Consider the following 9,572-nt stretch of genomic DNA (forward strand, 5'->3'; position numbering starts at 1 on the left):
CTCTTCGCGGAAGAATGCGCAGCTTTCGACGGGAGCGAGCGAGGGAGAAAGAGAGAAAGAGAGAAGGGAGGGGAGGAGTTGGGCAACGAAAAATATCGAGATCGTCTCGGCAAATTTAGAATTGATTGCCCCCTTCGTGAGACTAACACTTGTAAGAGAGATAGATAGATAGGGGAAGAGAGGAGGGGAGGGGGAGCAGTATCGGCGAACGCGTTTCGACCCCGACCTCTTACCAATAATTCAATACGTTTTGCACCTTCTTCTTCCTATTTCATCTCTTTCCTTCCCCTCCCCCCCTCCTGGTCCTGCAACAACCCGTCACCATTTTTTCATCGTTTCGAACGTCGATTATCTCGTCTCACGTCGTCTCCATCGAGATACCACGCAAACGACGACGCGATATCCGCTGCCCCCGAGAAAAATGCGCTCGCGAACTCGCGACGGGTGAGTCGCGAGTTGGGTGAGAATTAGTACGTCGCCGTACTAATTACGCCGATAGACCGGCGTGTTATTAACGCGAACGACCGCCGTTACCGTTACGAGACTGCGCCTCGTTATGTCGCGCAATTGATATGCCAACGAGCGGCCGTGGAAATTGTGACGCGCCGTATTTACGCGCGATAACGAATGCGAATGTTTAACGCGCGACTTGCGACAACGCGAGGCGCGGCGGCCAACACAACGCATATCGAATGCACTCGTATGCTGGTGGAGCGTACCAAACTCAGCGGAACGTCCTCCGCCATTTCGCAAACGCAACCGCGATAATATTATTGATATATTGTATTGGGTGAGTGCAAAAGTTCGTGCGGAGTTTCAATAGATGGAGTTATAAGCGTCGTAAAGTATTGTCATTAATACTTCCATCTACATATTATATAACGTTGGAAAGGTGACGTCTTCAGCTGTTATTAAAAAAAAAATCATTTGTTTTCATACAAACTGCTTCGAGAAATATCACTTTAAAAATGAGTATCGATAAGGTGCATTTACGGCATGTTATGCTTTACGAGTTTCGGAAGGGAATAAACGTTGCCGCAGCCGTAAAAAACATTCAGGACGTTTATCAGGATGAAGCACCAGCTAAACGAACTGTGGAAAAATGGTTTGCTAAATTTCGGCGCGGAGAATTTAATCTTGAAGACGAGCCACGCTCTGGTCGACCTTCTGACATTGATGACGATGTTTTGCGTACTTTAGTGCTCAATAATCCGCGAATTTCAACAGAAGAAGTTGCTACAGCACTAAACGTTGACCGATCAACCGCTTTTCGGCGTTTAAAAAAGATAGGATTCGATTTGAAGCTCGATATATGGGTGCCCCATTTTCAGACCGAGAAGAACAAAATCAAGCGAATTTCTGCAGCCGTTTCTTTACTCGGGCGGCTCAATAACGAGTCGTTTTTGGATCGACTAGTGACGGGCGATGAGAAATGGGTCCTCTACAACAATGTTCAGCGCAAACGGACATGGAAACAATCAGGTGAGCATGGTGACGCAATGCCAAAGGCCAGTTTGCACCCGATGAAGGTGATGCTCTCTGTTTGGTGGGATTGCAAGGGCATAATCTATTTCGAGCTTCTCCCCGCTGGCGAAACGATTGATTCGGACAAGTACTGTCGCCAATTAACCAATCTGAATCGAGAAATAAAAGAGAAACATCCGATTTTGTCAAATCGCAAGGGAGTCGTCTTTCATCACGACAACGCCAGACCACACGTTTCGAAAAAGACGCTGCGCAAACTGAAGAGCCTGAAATGGGATGTCTTAACGCATCCACCGTATTCTCCTGATATCGCACCATCTGACTATCACTTGTTCCGGTCATTGCAAAATTATTTAAATGGAAAAAACTTTGACTCTTTGGAGGCCTTAAAAAACGGCGTCTCTTCGTTCTTCGAATCTAAACCGCGCAGTTTTTATGATCGAGGCATCTGTATGCTGCCAGAACGTTGGGAAAAGATTATAGAAAACGATGGAGAATATATCATTGATTGAATAAAGATTTTTGTTTGCCTAATCACTGTGTGACTTTTACTCACAAACTCCGCACGAACTTTTGCACTCACCCAATAATTGCCTGTGCACAGATTATTGGGCACAGGTATTATATTTATATTAGGTAAATCGGAAAGTTCCGTCCATCTAGCAGCAAGTACACTGCAAACCCGAGTGTGTTATTTTGACGCATATAAGCTGAAGCTTCCTTTACGTATATCTTGTCGTCTTAAATCACGTCATTTAACACGTTTGAACGCGTTAAGTGATATCGAAATGTATCAAATGATGTGATTTCAGACGACAAGAAACGCGTGAAGAAAGCTTCAGCTTATACGTGTCAAAATAACACACTCGGGTTTGCAATGTAGTTATAGCTAGAACTGTCGTTAACTCTAATGTCTAAATAAAACTTAATAGTTTGTTTTGACATCTGTCAATAACATTCAGTACATAAAGGTATACGTTTGCATCAATAACATTGTTTTTTACTGCATCGAAGGTGTCGAGATTTGAGCCAAATAAGCGTCATTTGCGCAAAGTGTTAATCTTTTGTTTCAATTGGAAGAAAACTGCAGCTGAAGCTCATCGAATGCTTGTAGAAGTTTATGGTGATAATGCTTCTTCATAAATAAAACAGGCAGAGAATGGTTTCAACGCTTTAAAAGTGATGATTTTTATGTAGAGGACAAAGCGTTCTGGACGGCCAAGAGTATTCGAACACGAAGAATTGCAGGCATTGATGGACGAAGACCCATGTCAAACGTAAAAGTAACTTGCAGAAGCATTAAATTGTGCTTAATCTGTCATTTCCGATCGTTCGAAAGCTTTAGGAAAGATTTACAAAGAAGGAAAATGGGTCCCATATGAACTGAAGCCAAGAGACAGGCGAAAACAGAGACAGAGAAAGGCGAAAAACTATCTGCAAATTCTGCTTGCTAGGTAACAAAGAAAGGGGTTTTTACATCGTATCATTACTGGGGATGAAAAATTATTTTGACAACCCCAAATGTCGAAAAACTATTTATGATCCCGGCCAATCCTCAACATCGATCTCAAAGCGGAATATCCACGGAAAGAAGGCAATACTCTGTATTTGATGGGATGTGCAGAAGGGTGTGCTGTACCATGAGCTGTTGAAAAGTGGTCAAATAGTCACAGGAGATCTCTACAGAGAACAAATTATTCGTTTGAGCTGAGCATTGCACGAAAAACGATTAGAATATGAAACGAGACAGCATAAAATGATTTTGCTTCATGACAACGCTCGGCCTCACGTCACAAAATCTGTCAAGGAAAGCACTCGCTGGGAAGTGTTACCCTATGCGGCTTATTCACCAGACTGTACCCCTTCCGACTACCACTTGTTTCGATATGTCGATGGCACACGCACTTGCTGACGAATGCTTCAATTCTGATGAAGACGTCGAAAAATGTGTCTCTGACTGGATAGCCTCTAAAGATGAGTCATTCTTTCGCCGCGGAATTCGCTTACTGACCGAAAGATGAAAAAAAGTCATTGCTAACGATGGACAATATTTTGATTGATGTATTTTTTCATTTTGTTTCTTAAATAAAGCCATATGTTTTGCAAAAAAATGGGCAGAACTTTCCGATTGACTTAATAAATACAGGATGTGCGGGATCTTTCGGAAAAGACAAATTGTGAAGATCAGTCGGATTAAATTGGGAAGAAAAGTCATGTACCATTTTGCAGAAATCGCGATAGTTGTTAAGTTATTAACGATTGGAGATGAACACATTTATAGAGGCTCCTTTAATTGATAACTTGAAAATTTGTGCATTTATTGGTAAAATGGACTTTTTTGTGCAATATTACCTAATCTATAATTATACGAAGGCTATCATCGCAAATCATTAATAATTTAATAACTATTGCTATTTTTGCAAAATGGTACTTGACATTTCTTCTCAATTGGATCTGATTAATCTTAAAAATTTTTTATTCCCAAAAGATCCCGGACACCCGTATAATATATAGTACACAATACAAGTATAATATATAGTATAATATATAGACACCTGTATAATATATAGTAGAAAATGGTATATTAGTACAGATATCGATTGACGAAATTAATTATCAAGCAATGAAATTGAAGCGAAGAAATTGATCGACTGAAATAATCCTCATGGATAATCACAATTTATTCACACGCATACATATATGTTATATATATTAGATATTACATATTATATATTATATATTATATATTACGTATTACATATCATATATCATACATCATATATCATAAGAAATATTTCAGACAAAAATTGTCCAAATTAGTTGGTAGAAAAAGATGATATAATAACCAATTAGGGTTTCCATTTAAGAAAAGTAATGATCAGTTAATATCTCGAAAGTGACGCCATCTGTAAATAAAATAATTTTGTTATCCTATGTTCTCCTTCAAACCAAAAACTTTTGTCTGAAACGTTTCTCCATATCGTTTATTTCTCTTTTATTTTTATTTTTCGAAATATTTACCTACTACATTTAAAATGGGATATTCTGTATATTCCATATTATATATTATATGTTATATGTCATATGCTATATAGGATGTCCTTTCGGAAACAAAAAATTACTAGAAGATTAACACATTGCATACGGGAAACGTACTTTTACGTTTTTTTACGTTTTGCAGTCTGTCACTAGAGCGCGGGTCACGTAAAAGTACGTATTTAGTAGATTTGTGCTGGAGAGCGGGTATCGTATAAATACGATGGGCATTGTAAATGTGTATGGTGTTTGTGTTGCTAGGCAACGATTTCCATTGTTTCTTTCTAGAAGTTTAGTTTGTCGAGTTATGAAAAAATATTTTTGAATAAATAGTAAAATTAAAAATTGTCTATTTTCCTTTCATTTTTAGTTCACTATTCTATATTTACTTATTAAAAAAATGTCGTTTTTTTCAAATAATCGTACAGCATATATTTAAGTGTAAAATAAAATTTTCGTTAAGAAAAACGAAGTAGTTATCGATTTATTGCGATTTTACTAAATGACCAAACTCCGGGCGAAATTCACGAAAAACGCCCTATCCGTAGTCCGCGGCATACAATGTATTAATAGATGAATGAAGAAAGATCTGTACCATTATACCACGATAGATAAGAACGATTGATATCACATCTGAGGCTTTTTTTTTTTTTTTTTTTTTTTTTTTTTTTTTTTTTTTTTTTTTTTTTTTTTTTTTTTTTTTTTTTTTTTTTTTTTTTTTTTTTTTTTTTTTTTTTTTTTTTTTTTTTTTTTTTTTTTTTTTTTTTTTTTTTTTTTTTTTTTTTTTTTTTTTTTTTTTTTTTTTTTTTTTTTTTTTTTTTTTTTTTTTTTTTTTTTTTTTTTTTTTTTTTCGGGATTGGGTTTTGCAACCGGTTTTGATGATTCGCCGGGATTTACCCATGACTTTCTGCGTTTCGGATTGTCATAGAGTATCCATTTCTCATCGCTCGTAACGATTTTCCACAAGAAAGACTTTCGACGCTGCTTATTGAGAAGAGAAAGACACGCTGCCACTCGTTGATTTTTGTTGGTTTCAGTGAGTTCATGTGGGACCTATTTTCCTTCTTTCTGGATCTTTCCCATCTCATGTAGGCGTTTCGAAATCGTTTGCTGCGTTACTCCCAACTGTTCTGCAAGCTCTTTTTGTGTTTGTGCCGAATTCTCAGCGAGCAGTTGTTCCAAATCATCATTATCGCACTTCAGAGGGCTTCCAGGGCGTTGTTTGTCGATTAGACTGAAATTACCGCTTTTAAACCGCTTAAACCAAAATGCGCACATATCGTACGATACAACACCTTCGCCGAGAAAGGAACAAATCGATTCGCACGCTCTTGCAGCATTCTTTCCTTGTTGGAATTCGTAAAGAATGCAGTGTCGGATGCCATTTTCGACTGAACTGAATACTTTTGAAGGTTATGTTGGGCCTTTCACCAAACTATATGTTCTTTTTAATAGCTATATGTCAACATTGCATAATCACAAAAGAGCGGGAAAATCTATTCAATTTAAAATTGATTTCATAACTGCTTAAAATAATTTGGATTATTCATTTATACACCTAATAACATTGTGTCTAGCGATAGATATGAATATATTAAACTTTGAATCCTGAATCTTGAATCTTGAATCTGTCGTTAAGCACAATAATCGTCATATAATTATAGATTAGGTGATTCTGAACAAAAAGTTCTTTATCATTTTGCAAATAAGTACGCAAATTTTCAAGTTATCAATTAAAAGGGCCCGTACAAATGCCCGTACGAATCCACGTGAAAAATAAATAGCACGAATCATTAGCTTTTAATTGAAAAAAAAACCAAATGGATTATTAAATGATTTTTAATAAATGCTCTTTAAATAGATAGATAGATAGATAAATTTATTGACTCCCCTTGGGGTTACAATTTTTCACCTCTCCCTACCATTTACATACTACTTTCTTATTTCTATTCTCTTAGATACTATTCGCGAGAGAGAGAGAGAGCGCTCCGCACACACATACCACACTCCTCCACTCCTTCATTCACTCCCTCTCTCTCACTCTCCATTCCTCTCCTCCCATACCGTGACTTCCGTTTCCGCCGCTCCTTCTATCTCATCCCCCCTCCCCATCGCCTCCCTCACCCTTCCTCCCATCACCAACGCTCTTTAAATTATTTTTTTTATTTTTTTCAGATGTACTCAATCAAAGAGCAGATTTTTCAACTATTTATTTTATAAAATATTATTATTATTAGTGTTCGAGGAATCTAAATATGGTCATTTTCAATCATTAATAACTTAATAATTATTGCAATTTTCACAAAATGGTACTTGACTTTTCTTCTCAGTTTGATCTGATTAATCTTTACAATTTTTCGTTTCCAAAACATCCCGGATCCCTGTATATAAAATTATACACAGCTGCGTGTATGATCCGCATTTATGAATTTCGTCTCTGTATAATCGCATATACGCATGCACATAATCATATGTAATTACTCATGTTTACACGAGAAAAAGAAGAGAAACTTGGGAAAGTAGAAAAGACAAGAGAGAGAATATTTTCGTTCAATCCTCTCTATACGTCGGCATCATGGGTTGCCACAAACATAAGCAGTTATTTCAATTATATTTGTACAAGAGCAATTTTTTCCGCAGACGTATGTAATTAAGTATAATCATATGTGGCTATATGGTATATAAAAGTAAGATTTGTATATAATATTATATATTTTTTTTTGCTCTCGGATAAGCTCTCGAGCGCTATGAACAGATATGTGTATTCGACAGGTGCTATCGATATGGACACTGTGGGTCAGGACTTATAAAAATTACATTTGAAGCTTCGGTGATTGAAATTTCGAGGCATTATATTTGAATAACAACATTTCGAAACGTGAGTACTCGAACATTCGCGAATATTCGAACGATATTAATTGTACAGAATATTGTCGCATTTTCTAAAATTGGTTCCATCAAGAGCCTCGATATCTCGATTCTTCGACCACTAATAATAATATCATAATATTTTGTAAAATAAATAATTAAAAGTTCTACTCTTTGATTGAATACACTTAAAAAAATATTTAAAGAGCGTTTATTAAAAAAAATCTAGTAAACCATTTGTTTTTCTTTTTCTTCAATTAAAAAGTAATGATTCGTGTTATTTATTTCATTATATTTTACCAATTTCAGACGTATGAGTATATCATATGTGGCTATATGTATATAAAAGTAAGATTTGTATATAATATTATATATTTTTTTTTGCTCTCGGATAAGCTCTCGAGCGCTATGAACAGATATGTGTATTCGACAGGTGCTATCGATATGGACACTGTGGGTCAGGACTTATAAAAATTACATTTGAAGCTTCGGTGATTGAAATTTCGAGGCATTATATTTGAATAACAACATTTCGAAACGTGAGTACTCGAACATTCGCGAATATTCGAACGATATTAATTGTACAGAATATTGTCGCATTTTCTAAAATTGGTTCCATCAAGAGCCTCGATATCTCGATTCTTCGACCACTAATAATAATATCATAATATTTTGTAAAATAAATAATTAAAAGTTCTACTCTTTGATTGAATACACTTAAAAAAATATTTAAAGAGCGTTTATTAAAAAAAATCTAGTAAACCATTTGTTTTTCTTTTTCTTCAATTAAAAAGTAATGATTCGTGTTATTTATTTTTCATATATTACTGGATTTGCACGGGCTTTATTAACGTAATTAACATAGACGCTACAATGCTGCGACGTGTCGCTCGACGTCTTCATTCGTTACTCCACGAGGAGGAGAGATTCTCATCTGAAGCGGACAAAACTTCATTTACGATCCCTAGTCGGCCGTACTACCAGATCGTTCTGACGTTAAAGCTCGTTCATACGGCACCGTGAGATTCGTATCGGTGGCGGGGAACCGGATCGAAACTACCTCCGCTGAGGTTATCGCGGCGACATATCAGAATAAAAACACGACGACAGCAATTTTCACCCCGGCACACAGTGGTCCAATAATTTTCTCTTACCCGAGTGGATTTCGTTTCCAGCACGTGCACGGGAGCCACTTAATTTTACGACGTCCGCCGTATGGTCGTACGTATAACAACCATGCCCATGCTTTATATTTGTAGCAGTGTACAGTGTACCTCAAGTCGCGCGAGCTTGGCGCGGCTCCAACGATATACCGACGCAAAGAAAAACCTCCGCTCTCTACATTGTAAGTTGACATTCAAACACACACTCATGTATACAAAGTATATATATTATAATTCAAGTGTATCCTAAACGGTTACAACGAAGGCCAATACATTTAAGAGCCCCTGTGTATACTCTAATACGATGCGGCCGCGTCAAGTTTTTCAGTCTCCGTATGAAGTTTTCCTCGATTTCTCGCTAACTGAGTACGCATATTTTAGAGTTTATTAATAAAATCAACAGTACACATGTAATGTCTCTAAATGTAACGATTAAGTAATTATTAAAATATGACAATATTTTCGCAGAGACTTCGTGGAAAGATATTACGTCCCTGATGGATGCAGAAAAAACAATATGATATAATGAAACATAGAAGACAGAGCTAAATACTTTTTGTTTCACATGCGTGAACATAAATAAGAGTAAATTTTTACATTTATCAGCATTATTGGAGATTATTATGTACATTATTTGGAGATTTTTATGTACTTATATAGTTCGCGGTAAATTTCCTTCCTAATTTTATCCAGTTTCTATAGTTGCCTATAGTTTCTTTCGGTGTTGGTCAGTTTTTTACTTAAATTGCTGAATGATAACTATTTTTCTTCCATACGAAAAGAAAATTATTTCTTTAAATTTAATAAACTTTATCATATTCAAATAAATTTAATCATTGGAATAGTTTAAAGAAACTTCCTTCTTCCAATCAATGAATGTGATTATTTAGCTTTTTAGATAATTTTATTAGTTGGGTCAAATACTCTACGGTCTGATTCAAATAATTTATTTTTTGGTTCAGAGAAGAAACTAAGATCGTTTCATATTTTCATTTTGGTAAAAAGAAGAATGTCGGTAAT

The sequence above is a fragment of the Harpegnathos saltator genome, unplaced genomic scaffold, assembly GCF_003227715.2.
Source record: "Harpegnathos saltator strain DR-91 unplaced genomic scaffold, Hsal_v8.6 scaffold47, whole genome shotgun sequence".
In the NCBI taxonomy this organism is placed as follows: domain Eukaryota; kingdom Metazoa; phylum Arthropoda; class Insecta; order Hymenoptera; family Formicidae; genus Harpegnathos; species Harpegnathos saltator.